General features: G+C 51.8%; 2 long non-coding RNA genes across 7 annotated transcripts in view; one reads left to right on the plus strand and one right to left on the minus strand.

The window, feature by feature from the left end:
* The first annotated feature begins 949 nt into the window (after nucleotides 1-949).
* On the plus strand, nucleotides 950-6,167 carry LOC139039176 (uncharacterized). The gene is made up of 2 exons (XR_011492436.1): nucleotides 950-1,295; nucleotides 5,900-6,167. It is a non-coding gene; the product is annotated as an uncharacterized lncRNA (long non-coding RNA).
* Nucleotides 2,559-12,796, minus strand: part of LOC110134483 (uncharacterized) — a 38,664-nt gene continuing 28,426 nt past the window's right edge. Inside the window, exons 1-5 of one of the 6 annotated variants that reach the window (XR_011492435.1) lie at nucleotides 11,164-11,291; nucleotides 9,262-9,354; nucleotides 4,995-5,154; nucleotides 4,353-4,575; nucleotides 2,559-4,157 (exon numbers count right to left, since the gene is read on the minus strand). This is a non-coding gene — a long non-coding RNA (uncharacterized lncRNA). The other 5 variants (XR_011492433.1, XR_002313091.2, XR_011492431.1 and 2 more) reach the window with 5 other exon arrangements.

Below are 12,796 nucleotides of genomic sequence, written 5' to 3' on the forward strand. Positions count from 1 at the left end.
CTTTCATCTGCACCTTTCATCACTGCATCATACCATCATCAGAAAGGAGGCATGAAGAAGAAAGCTCCAGGTGGTCTGTTACAGCTGAAGGGGAAGTTCTCAGGTCCCACCCTCACCCAGGGCCTTGCAGCCCCTTCCTTCTGCCTCCTCAGTCCCTCACCTACAACTGGAGACTCTGGGCAAACCTCTGGTCCTGAGAGGCTTTCTGGGGCCCCCAGGTCTCATAATCTAGAGCCTGGGAAAGGAGAAAGGGAGGATGCCAAGAAGGCATGGGCTTCTGCTCTTACCTGAACCACAGGAAGGGGACCGCCTACCCCAGCATACCCGCAGGTGCTCTTCCGGGGACAGGAAGTCAGCTGAGTACTGAGCAAACAGCACGCTGGGGGAGGGGCTCAGGCACCTGGGCGGTCAGCTGCACTCCCCCCCCCCCCCCACTGTTCTGCTTTTCTGGGCCACAATGGTTCCCACACTCAGGAGGCCAGATGGAGTGGGGATTAGGAGCCCGGGTTGTCTCCCCAGTTCAGTTTGCCTCCTCAAAGTTAGGAGACTGGGGTAGGTCTAGGAGTCTGCTCCCCACCTGTTACAACGGGGATAATACATCCCCGCTTCCCAGGGTTGTTGTCATAGACCAGTGAGCGAACATAGTGAGCACCGGGTCCACACTGGCTGCTCTGCTACCCCTGGGAAGGGGCTGAGCCCAGACAGACCACTTCTTGCAAATAATCTGGCATTTATGTAGTGGTCTTACCTGCTTAAGGGAGAAATGCCCTCCTGGCAGACCTACCTGGTCTACTAACATTCCCTGGGGAAGCAGTAATTCCTGTCTCCACTTCTCACACTGTGTGAGCTCTCACCCCACCAGGGCCCCTCTCTGGCTGGCCTGCCCAACCACAGGACAATCAGGCTTTTAGCCAGGCAGTTACAGTAAGCCAGGCCCGCCCTTCCTTACATGGGGTACCACGGCTCTCAGGTCCTGGGGCCTTGGTTGTTTTCCCAGAGAGGAGATGAATGGGGGATCACCAGCCCCTTCCCAGCCTGGTACCCTTGGCTGGCCCCTAACCCCACCCCCAGGACATGCTGGTGTTCCCAGCGATTTCTAGGGGCCGCTCAGTCCTGGCAACCAACCGGTCCAAGCTGTAAAGGGCAGCTGAAGCAGCAACTAACGTTTCAGAAGGAGCGACTGACTCACTTCAGCCAGGCTGGGCCCTCTGTTAATATTCTTGGACCGCAGCCTGGGATTCCTGCAGGTTCCGACAGCAAGTTAAGCCATCCTCTTGTAGGAGGCGGCTTCCAAGGTAACCCTGAGAGGAGGGGAGGAGGGGAGAGCCCTGGCAAGGGTGTTGATTCACCCAAGAAGCTCCAGGCCTGGGGGACAGGATAGCCCCCGGCCTGATTAAACAGGGAGGGGGGAGGAGGAGGGAAACAGGACCCTCTCTACAGAGCACAGGACACATTACATAATTATTCTATTTTAATCACAACCACCCTGTACGGTAGATATGACTAATCGCTGGTTAATAGATGAGGAAACTGAGGCTGGGAGAGGTTAAGGAGGCTAGCAGGTGGGTGGAGGGTGGTGAGGGATGAAGGCTGCACGGGCAAAAAGTGAGGTCAGGTCCCTTTTAAACAGCTCAGCCTTAGGGTCCAAGGAGGGTAACAGCCGGGAGCCTGTGCTGCCCCCCTCCACCCCCTCCCCCCCCCCACAGGCGCACTTCTCGGTGGGCGGGGCAGGCACAGAGCCGCCCCAGGACCCCCTGGTCTAGGACTGCATCTGACCGGGACCCCGCAGGAGTAGGGTGTGGGTTCGGATGGCGGTGGCCCTGGAGGTGGGTCCCTGCCACCCCTCCCCCAGTCGGCGGGATCTCTGGACTCCTCTGCCCCGGCGAAGCCGGGCGCCAGGACTCGGACCCGCACCGCGGTCCGGGGGCGCTTTGATCCGGATCCCACCCACCTTGTGCGTGCCCATGGCAACTGCGCCTCTGCCGGCTGCTTTTAAAGGGGAAGTGTACCTACAGAGACACACACCCGCCCAATCGCGCCGCCAGCTGCGGATTCATAAGCCCTTCCATCAGCGCGGCCGGCCCCCGATGGGCTTCCTCGCGGGCTGAGGTCAGCGCTCCGCCTCGCCGCCCCGCACCTGGCCTCGCGCCCGGGATCCCCGCCCCGGGTCCTCGGTCACTGCCGCGCTCCCGGGTCCCCGCTCCCCGGCGCGTCCTCGAGCCGGGGCGGCCCCTCACGCCCGCCGCCCGCGGACCTCCAGGCCGAGCCCTATTTCGGGCGCTGGCACCGCTGGCCCGGGCAGCCCTGCCCGGAAGGCAGGCTATTCTGGGCCGGGCGGCCAGAGCAGCTGCGGCCCCAGGGCTTCCCGGCAGGGTGCGCGCCTGGGACAGAGGGCACGCTGGGGCAGGGCTCCCCTCCTCCCCCCACCGCCCCACCTTCCTCCCATTCCACGCCCAGCTCCCATCCCCTTTTTTGGCCAGACCCAGGTCCTTCCCTCGGCCAGGACCGTTCTCTGATGCCTCATCGCTGACAGTGTCCAGAGCCTGTGGCCACGATGCTCCTGTCTCCGGTGCCCAGCACGCAGGTGCGGGCGCCTGAGCCTCTCTGTCCTCTGCTCCCATCTCTCCCTCTGGGGTGGTCTTCCTAGCGCCCTGTGCTCCTCTGGGGACAGTCACTGTCCCCGCGTGTCCCATTTACCTGCCTTTCCCGACTGTAAGCCCATGCGTCTATGTGGTTCACCCCCTGAATCCCGTGTCCAGCACAGGATAAGGTTTAGAGAGATTCAGTGGCTTGCTTCCGTGGAGAGGTCAGCGCCCAAGCCCAACTGGATGGCAGAACATCCCCTAACCCTTGAGCCTTAGCTGTTGGGTCCCCAGGTGCCCCACCTTTAGCCCCAGGCAGTTTCCTGGCAGTTTACACCCCTTGGCTTCTTTATTTATTTGGCTGTGCCAGCTCTTAGTTTCGGCACTGGAGATCTTTAGTTGCTGCATATGGGACCTTAGTTCCCTGACAGGGGATCGGACTGGCCCCCTGTGTTGGGAGGACGGAGTCTCCGCCACTGGACCACCCGGGAAGTCCCTCAGCTTCTTTTGTTCTTCTTTCAAACTATCACACAGTTCAGTTCAGCCGCGCAGTCCTGTCTGACTCTGCGACCCCATGGACTGCAGCACGCCAGGCCTCCCTGCCCATCACCAACTCCCAGAGTTTACTCAAACTCATGTCCATTGAGTCAGTGATGCCATCCAACCATCTTGTCCTCTGTTTTCCCCTTCTCCTCCTGCCTTCAGTCTTTCCCAGCATCAGTCTTTTCCAGTGAGTCAATTCTTCCCATCAGGTGGCCAAAGTTTTGGAGTTTCAGCTTCAGCATCAGTCCTTCCAATGAATATTCAGGACTGATTTCCTTTAGGATGGACTGGTTGGATCTCCTTGCAGTCCAAGGGACTCTCAAGAGTCTTCTCCAACACCACAGCTCAAAAGCATCAGTTCTTCAGTGCTCAGCTTTCTTTATAGTCCAACTCTCACATCCATGCATGACTACTGGTAAAACCATAGCTTTGACTACATGGACCTTTGTTGGTATCACAGTAGTACTTGTGAGTAAAACACATATACCAAATGTATACTTAAACTCAGTTAAAATAATTTGAAATCAATGATATGTGAATAAAAAATAAAACTTAGTGAGTAAAACACATGTATCTGATGTATTCTGGAGGAGGAAATGGCAGCCCATTCCAGTATTCTTGCCTGGAGAATCCCATGGACAGAGGAACCAGGTGGGCTACAGTCCATGCAGTCGCAAAGAGTTGGACACGACTGATGTAAAGAGTTGCACCTGATGTACACTTAAACTTGGTTAAAATAAACAAACAACCAGTTATATATGAACAAAAAAAAATAAAATTTAGTGAGTAAATTACATGTACCTGATGCATAGTTAAACTTGGTTAAAATAAATAAAAAATAAATTTTATGTGAATTAAAAGGAACATTTATTCCCATGTCCAACTCATCTTTCCTCACTCCCCAGAAAGAGAAATACAATCTACAGTTTACTGCCGATGCTTTATGGTGTCGTATAGATTTGTTTACACCTTGAGTTGGTCAGGGTTAACACCGCAGGATATGGTAAAGGGTCAGGCAAAAAGCCACCAGACCTGTGATGGAAATCAGGTGAGAGAGAGAGGAAAGTGTGGTTCAAATATGGGCCCAGGAAATGTTAGGAAACCACTTTCTCCCCAGGGCCCTTTCCTTCCATCTTGCAAGGCAAGCTGGAACAGGTGAGGGGAAACCCAGTGAGACGGGTACCCTGGCTCATGAATAAGTAACAGCCACCCAAGGCTTTGACTCACTCATCAATAGATGGTTGACTTCCTGACGGAGAGGCGAGTGTCCTCACACTCACACGTGTAAGTGAACGTCCAACCGGTGATCAATTGACAATTCATTAATTACAAGTGGAAGTTACTGGAACTCCAGAACTCAGGCAAAACTTCCCCAGGGAAGGCTGCACTTTCCAGAGGTGCATCTGTGTCAGAGGCCAGAGATGCAGCTGAAATACGCCAAAGTGGGGTCCTGAAAGAACAGCATCTTGGGGGCTTACCGTGGGGGTGGGCAGTGGCCTCAGGGCCAGAGTGCATGGGAACTTGGCTGGCGTGTGAGGTCAGGTCTGGCCCCGCCAGCCACGCACTGCCAGTGAGGGTGGTGACACCCTGCAGAGGGTCTCGGTTCCCCACCTGACACATAGCAGGGTTTCGGGGTGGGGGGAGAGGAAGAGGGAGGGTACTCCTTTCCCCAACCTTTGGGGCACCCCGGGTGCCCCAAATCTATTCCTCAATTCTGGGGCCCAAAAGAGGCTTGCAAATCTAGTTTCTTTTCAGGAGGAAAGTCTTGGGTAACTGGGGAAAAGTCACAGGTCCTGTTTCTGAGAGGGAAGGGGGCCCCCAGAGGGTGGGGGGAGGGGGAGGAAGGACTGGGAAGTCTCAGGTTCTCACTTCTGCTTTGCGGGTTATCGGCGCTGAGCTGCCCACAGCACTCTCCTCCCAGAACTTCCTCCGAAGAGCCCGCTGGCCATTTGCATATATCTGCTTGAAATTCCCGATCAGAGCGTCACTCTCTCCTCCCCTCTGCCCCCAGAGGGTAGCTGGAACTTCACTGGGGAACCAAAGAGTGGGGACAAGTGGCCATGGGACTGCGCTAAGGGCCCCAAAGCTTCCCCGGCTGATTCACCCTTATTCAGTAGATGGGCCATTTTCCCTAGAATGTTGCAACAGGGGTATTAGGGTTTTTCCAGAACTTTCCACCCTCAATGACCCAACTCTGAACCCTTCAAGTGGAACTCAAGATGACTCCCACTGGCAAGGGCTGGGCACTTGCCCTCTGACCCTAGTGTCCCCTCCGTTTCAGTGCTTTCTCACGGGGCAGAGCTCAGTCTCCTGAGAACCAGCTCATTGTACATTCAGCTGTGCTCAAAGCAGGCTCTTGGCCTGTATTTTGCTTTCTTAATACATATTTGTTTAATGGATGGGATGACTGGAAATTGCTTCCCCCTGATGAAGAAATAGGAAGGCAACACCACTTCAGAATTCTTTAAAAAAAAGAAAAATCTATCCCTATTTTACCTGCTTCATCTCTGTGCTTCTTCAGTTTAGGTTGTAAGCCCTCCAATTCCAAACCTAAGTTCTTAGTCATTAGAGGCAAAGCCCTTTGGGGGCAAGACCAAGTCTCATCTTCACCTGTCTTGTCTCTCCCCACTCCCTGGTTCATCGTCACAGAGTCAATGCCCAGTAGATTTCGTTCGATTGTGCTGCTTTTTCTTAGCTATTGTTTAGAAAATCAACCCCTGACAGGGCCAGGCCTAACATCAATAGTTAATCTTGGCACTTCTCTGATGGTCCAGTGGTTAAGAATCCACCTGTCAATGCAGAGGGCACCGGTTCGATCCCTGGTCCGGGAAGATCCCACATGCTGTGGAGCAACAACGTTCACAGGACACAACTACTGGAGCCTGCACGCCTAGAGCCCGTGCTCAGCAACAAGAGAAGCCACTGCGGTGAGAAGCCTGCGTACCACAATTAGAGAGCAGCACCCACTGGCTGCAACTAGAGAAAGTCCATGCAAAGCAACAAAGACCCAGCACAGCCACAAATAAAAGTCTTTTAAAAATAGTTAATCCTTGGCTGAGCTGACAGATCGCAGTGGCAGTGGGGATGATGCTGGTCTTTATCCCAGTGAAGCATCTGATGTGTTTGAGCTCCAGGATAGGAATTTCATTGTGGGGTCTCTTTAGGGTGATTTCCTATGAGTTAATGATAGCTAAGCAAAGAGACACTGGGAATTGTCAGATGGGTTCTCTACACTTTAGGGGATGTTTTTCCAAAAACTTCAGGGAAACTCTGGCCCAAAAAAGTTATAGGTCCTAGGAGTGAAAATGGGTCAAAGAAAATAATGAACTAGGAACAAAAAAAAAAATCCACGTATCAGACAATCTAATCACAAAAGAGCTCTATGTGAAACAGTGTTGGTGGGTGGGGCTACTAAATAAAGCACTTCTAGTAAATTCCCTGGCAGTCCAGTGGTTAGGACTCGTTGCTTTCACTGCTGGGGCCTGGGGTTCTATCCCTGGTCCCCTGGTTGGGGAATTAGCTGTGTGGTGCAGTCCAAAAAAAAAGCACTTCTAGGAAGCTGAGGTCATATTTCAAAAAGATGAGGAGAGAAGAAAGAAGGGGGAGAGGAAACTTAGGGGCAAAGATTGAATTTTGTCAAATGGAGGAAGAAGAGAGAAAAACCGCCTTGACTGAGCACCTACTGTGCACTGCTCTGCCCCCAAATTCTGTCAATCTCACCCAAGCCCTGAAGAGCGGTGCCTTTTGCATCTTTGTCACAGGGGAGCCACTCAAGGCAGCCACACCCTCAGCCATTCCCCAGATAGCCTCCCAAGGCCATGAAGACCTGCTCTAAGTTTACCTGCTCCTCCGTCAGATTCAGAAAGAAGGGAGGGCAGAGTGAGGCTAAGAGGGAACTGCAGAACCCGATAGGAAAGGAGACCCTGAGGGTGGGCGGGGAGGCTCTGAAGCAACTGGTGTCAGCCCAGGGCAAGGCCACTGTCTGGGGTGGGGGGAGGTGTGGGAGCTCACCCCCCTGGCTGGGCAGCAATGCACTTTCTGTCACCCTTGAGTTTCAGAGGGGACCGGAAGATGGGCAAACCAGGCCCCGCTGGGGCAGAAACCAGACTTGGGGAACTGGAAACCAGCGGGTATGATGTTAATCACCAGCAAAACTCTGGAATGAATCATTAAATAAATTCATTTATTCATGCCCTTAGTCAACAAATATTTACGGAGTGTCTCTAAGTATAAGCTACTGTGTCAGGCGTTAAATTGGAGTGGACTAAAGGATTTGGTGGCTACAAGCAGGGAGATGATATTATATAATTATTATAATGGAAGCAGGTTCACATGAGAAGGACAGATAAATACTACGGGGATTCAAAGGGTACTTTAAAAAGGTACTTTAAAGATACTTTAAAATCTTTTATAAGATTTGAACTTGGGACTTCTCTGGTGATCCAGTGTCTAAGACTCTGAGCTCCCAGTGCAAGGGGAGCTGCACTGTTCCACCCCTGGTTGGGGAACTAGATCCCACATGTCACAACTAAAGAATTGAAGATCCTGCATGCTACAACCAAGACCAGGTGCAGCCACATTAAAAAAAAAAAAAAAAAAGATCTGACCTTGTTTCCAGGAAGGAACCAGACATGCAGTTAATAGGTCTATGTAGCAATGTGTATAAAGGCAAAACAACCAGAACCTAATAATGTAGAATCTCTTGAATAGATGTCCTTATGGAATAGAATAGAATAGAAAATCACTTAGTCATGTCTGACTCTTTGTGACCCCATGGACTATACAGTCCAAGGAATTCTCCAGGCCAGAATACTGGAGTGGGTAGCCTTTCCCTTCTCCAGGGGGTCTTCCCAACCCAGGGACTGAACCCTCCCATTGCAGGTGGAGCCTTTACCAGCTGAGCCGCAGGGGAAGGCCAAGAATACTGGAGTGGGTAGCCTGTCCATTCTCCAGCAGATCTTCCTGACCCAGGAGTTGAACTGAGATCTTCTGCATTGCAGGCGGATTCTTTACCCACTGAGCTCTCAGCCAATCAAAACAGTTTATAATGGAATACTCCATGGCCAATCAAAATAGTTTAGCTATACACTTATTCATATGTGAAGATATTCACAAAATATTAGTAAGTTAAAGAAGCAGATAATAAAAGAGTATTTAGGTATGATGGAATTTTATGAATTTTTGATGTATGTATTTTTAGACATTTTTAGAAACTTGTAGAAATATATACCAAAATGTTTGAAGTGCTTATCTTGCTTTACAATTCTTGTTCTTCTATCTGTATTTTGGAATCTTAATACAATGGATATTGACTATCCCTTTTTCAAGGATAAAAAAATGTTAAACCTAACTATTAGCAACTCAGGCCAAATAAGTCCTTGCTTGTTTGACAAGACTGTCAGATCATAGAAATACTATGGATAGGGAATTCCCTGTTCCCTGGAAGTTTCAGTGGTTAGACCCCCCTCTTCCATTGCAGGGAGCCCAGGTTCTATCCCTGGTCGGGGAAATAAGATCCTGCAAGCCAACCAGTGTGGCCAGGGAAAAAAAAAGTTGCTATAGCTATAGAATACCTTGATTCCATGAGAATCAAGGTGGCACAGTGGATAGGAATCCGCCTGCCAGTGCAGGGGGCATGGGTTCAATCCCTGGTCCAGAAGATTCCACATGCTGCAGAGCAACTAAGCCTGCATGCCATAACTACTCCAAGCTCTAGAACCTGCAAGCCGCAACTAGTGAAGTCCAAGAGCCTAGAGGCTCCACAGTAAGAAGCCACCATGATGAGAAGCCTGCACCCCACAATGAAGAGTAACCCCCACTCGTCATAACTAGAGAAAGCCCATACAAAGCAAGGAACACCCAGTGCAGCCAAAAAATAAATTAATTAATTTAATTTAATAAAAAAAAAAGGAAAAGGTAGGCCTGAAAATAGTATGGTTAGGTTGTAGCAGGTAGAAATAGTTACTAAAAACAAAACAAAAAGTACCAGACTTCCCTGTTGGTCCAGTGGTTAAAACTCTGTGCTTTCACAGAGGGAGTGTGAATTTGATCCCTGGTCAGGGAAGTTCCACATGCTGCAGGGAGATACAACTAAAAAGGAAAAAAAAAAAAAAAAAAGCAATTGCATGGGACTTACCTGGCAGTCTGGTGGTTAAGACTCCTTGCTCCCAATGCAGGGGACATGGGTTTGATGCCTGGTCAGGAAACTAAGATCCTGCATGCTGCTCAGCTAAAAACAAGCAAACAAAACCAAACAAAAACCAAAACCAAAAAAAGCAATCAATTAGTAAACAATGCCCATTTGAAGGTAAGTCTTTACAGATGTGCCACAAATCTCTGGCCTTCTTGTTGAACATTTTCATCCGTGACTGGAATGAAGACCATGAAGGCAAACAACCAGATTTTCAAATAAGACAAAATTCAGGGGGATAATCCCATTCACCTGGATTCAGACATGACAGGCCAGAACAACAAGATGAAAGAGACAGATGAAGTCGAAAAGGATTGAATAAATAGTCCTGAATCAGATGCTCCAGGGGCCCTAGAACTGAGAGGCCTGGGTTGGGCGGAGAGATGTGGAAGAATGAAAACTCACAGTCTGTGGGGGGAGGAGATGATGAGCTTCACCAGCTAGGTGATGATCCTAGGGAGATGACTTCCCCCAGATCAGAGGACACGGGAAGTTTCCAGGAGGCTGATTTCAACACAGTACAACGAAAGAGGAAACAGTGCTCCTCTGAGTGCCAGGTACTCAGAATACCATTTCCTCCAGCCATCCCCAGAGCCCACCCCATCCTCCCCAAAGGAACCGGGGGGGCTGTGGGGAGCAGGGATGGGGCAAGACAGGACTGCTCCAGCAGAGGCTGGCTCACCCCCAGGAGGCTGGACCAGAGGACCCCCAGCTCCTTTTCCAACTGGGAAAAGGAGGCTGGGAGCACCTCCCCTGGGTCTTCCTTAGGTTTGCACCAAAGAAGTGGGAAGTGACCTCACAAAGCCAAGACAGGGCCCTTGGGTAGGGGTGTCCCTGGGGAAGACAGCACTGGCCAACTGGCCATTGGAGCAATGACAACAGTCTGCTGACAGTGCAGAGAAGGAGGTGGAGCAGGAGAAGGAGAGAAAACAGAAGAGGCAAAAAAAAAGGAGAAAACCCCAACAAATGAAGAAAAAAATGAAGAAACAGCAGAACAAACAAAAAATAGGGGAAAGAAAAAAGGGAAGGCAGGACAGAAGTAGCAGAGTGGGAAATCCAAAGGCAGAAAGAAGATGGACTTCCCTGGTGGTCCAGTGGCTAAGACTCCATATTCTCCATGCAGGGGGCCGGGGTTCGATCCCTGGTCAGGGAACTGGATCCCACAGGCCTCAACTAAGAGTTCACATGCCGCAACTAAAGATTCTTTGTGTTGCAACAAAGATCCGGTGCAGCCAAATAATTTTTTTTTTTTTTTAAATAAAAGAGAGAGAGAGAGGAACAAAGGGAAACACAGGAAAGGGACCATCAGGAACAGATAAGGAAGCTGCGGAGGAGGCTGCAGAGAGACCTGCCTGAAGGTGGGCACCAGCTCCATGCAGCCTGGAAGGGATCTCTCATCCACCGAGGAGGTGAGAGGAGCAGGCGTGGGGTGGGCGGGTGGGGTCTGAGACGGAGGACTGCCCTGAGCCAGAGTCACCCTCAATCAGACGCTTCTCCACCTGAAGCCGTGCCTGAGCACCCATGTGTCAGCGTGTGCAGGGTGCAAGGTTTCAGAAAATGAGGACGCCCTCCTTCAGGCCACCCCTCCTGATTAATCTTGGAGCTGGTAGACCAGTGTGGAACAATCACCAACAGTCAAGGAGAACGCACAGCTCATCTCAAGGAGTGATAAAGACATGATGGACTCCGGAGTCAGGAAGACCCCAGTTCAGATCCAGACTTGGTGATGTGGCCCCCAGCAGCTCCTTAACATCTCTGAGCCTCAGTTTTCCTCTGTGTTATGAAGATAGACGAGACAGTGGGTGTGCAAACGCTGGGTCACTTTCACCCCCATAAGTGTGATCACACCTTAACTCTGAAGTGAGTAATTCCAGCCCTAAGTGAGAAGAAAAGCTGGAGAGGTCAGGGCATCTCCGTCTCCGAGGGAAGACACAGCCTGGGCCCTGAAGCAATCTTCCTTCACTATTTTGGTTTTGAACCCACCAATCAGAGAGTAGACAGGCTCCCAGCACAGATCTTGGAGGCAAGTGGAAAATGCCAGGGGGCTTGAGCCTTCCCAGGCTGGAAGGGCTGGGCCCTAGGGACCTAGACAGCCGGGCGTCTGCATGACTCCTGGGTGCTAACAAGGCCCCTGGCCCAGGGACCTGGCTGTGGGCAGCCTGTAAGGTCGGACACTTGGGCAGCAGCTGCTGGCTTTGCAGACAGTGGGGAGTCCATAAGGCGTGTCCACAGGCCCACAGATGACCACACAATGCCACAGCTGGGGGCAGAGCTAGCAGAGGGCTCATTCGGCCCAGTCCCCGGAGGGTCCGGCTGGGGGAGTGCTCCATGTCCAGCCTCCAGAGCGGCACTCCCTGGATGCATCACCGTGGGGTGCAGATCCCCCTCATTGGGGGCCGTCCCTGGCCTGGAGCCTCAGCTGCTATCCCAGCCTTCAGGAGGGACGGGGCAGAGCCACCCGTGAGTCACTGTGCCCACTTCCTGCCACATGGAAGCAGTGGCTGAGTCACCGGCCCCCCAAAGGGAAAGACTGGCCACAAGGCCGGAAAGCTGGAGCCCGATGGTGGCAGGAGTGTGTGGGGGGTGCTGGCACCACGAAGCCACTGCTGCCCTGTCCCATGGCCCAGGTGCCTCCTGCCCAGCCTGGGGTCCTCCAAGCAGGACTGACTCGCCCCCAGCAGGACGGGCTATTTCTCCCCTCTGCCCTAATCCCCAACAGTACTAGTTGTAAAATGCCCTTCAAAACAAAACAGAAAAGCCCAACTTTTAATTTTGAAATAACTCAGGCTTACAGAAAAGTTTCAAAAATACTACAAAAAACTCCCGTATACCTTTCACCCAAATGCCCCCAAACAGTCACATTATGCCACATTTGTGTTACCATGTTCTTTCTCCCTCTCACCTCATTTCCCCCGTTGGCTATCTGGGAGTAAGTTGCAAACATGATGCCTCTTTCCCCTGAAACACTAGGGCGGCTTGTGTTGCCCTAAAAAGAATGGTGCCTCGCCAAAAAGTATGTAGAACTTCCCTGCCCCAGGGATCGAACCCATGCCCCCTGCCTTGGCAGTGTGGAGTCCTAACCACCAGACCACCAGGGGAGTCCAACAAGGGCATTGTCTTACAGAGGCAACATCAACCTCAGGAAAGGGACTTCACATCAGATGCTTTTTACACACCTTCTCAGATGCTTCTGGCCTGTAGTGCCAGCCATGGAGGTGCGGTGGGGTCCCCACCTAGCCACACTTGGCCCAAGCCTAGCACCCCAAGCTCTTCCCTCTCGCCCCACCAGGAGTGCCGAAGAACCACTAGGCATCTGTGATGTCTGGGACATCAATTCACTGGAGGCTGAATTTGGGTATCGATTCTCCCTTCCGCCCGGCATCTGTGCTTTGGCTCATGTTGTTCAGCCTCTTGGAAGACATCGCAGGCGACAGCGATCAGTCACATTACGTTCTCAGGGGCAGGCCGTCACACAGGACCC

Source organism: Odocoileus virginianus, chromosome 17, assembly GCF_023699985.2.
Source record: "Odocoileus virginianus isolate 20LAN1187 ecotype Illinois chromosome 17, Ovbor_1.2, whole genome shotgun sequence".
NCBI lineage: Eukaryota > Metazoa > Chordata > Mammalia > Artiodactyla > Cervidae > Odocoileus > Odocoileus virginianus.